Below are 577 nucleotides of genomic sequence, written 5' to 3'. Positions count from 1 at the left end.
TAGATAGTACAGGAACTGCTTCAACACTTCACTGACCCTGCATGAGTTTTACGACCGCAGCTGGTTGCATAGGGGTTCCTCAGTTTGTCTCAATGGAATGTGATTGTTTCATGTGTGACTCAATAGTGTAAGTGGGTCCGTTTGAAGACAGAGATCCTACAACCAACACATCTCTTCTCACAGGCTTTTTCCCCATCACATTCAAGCAGGCTTGGGTAACCCCACTGCTCAAAAAACCTACATTAAACACTTCACAGATCTGTCTCTCTCCTTCCATTCATAGCAAAAAAAAAACTTGAATGAGTTGTTTTCAACCAGGTATCATTATTTCTTTCACAGAATAACCAACTGGACGTTAACCAGTCAGGTTTCAGAAGTGGCCATTCAACTGAGACTGTGTTACTGTCAGTTACGGAAGCCTTGCGAATGGCAAAAGCTGATCCCAAATCATCAGTTCTTATTCTGCTGGATCTATCTGCTGCTTTTGACACTGTCAATCACCAGATCCTCCTGTCTGCACTCTCATCACTGGGCATCACAGGGATTCCACTTCGCTGGTTTGAATCCTATCTTACTG

The sequence above is a fragment of the Sinocyclocheilus anshuiensis genome, unplaced genomic scaffold, assembly GCF_001515605.1.
Source record: "Sinocyclocheilus anshuiensis isolate Anshui unplaced genomic scaffold, SAMN03320099.WGS_v1.1 scaffold4601, whole genome shotgun sequence".
Lineage (NCBI taxonomy): Eukaryota > Metazoa > Chordata > Actinopteri > Cypriniformes > Cyprinidae > Sinocyclocheilus > Sinocyclocheilus anshuiensis.
This window is presented reverse-complemented; position numbering follows the sequence as displayed.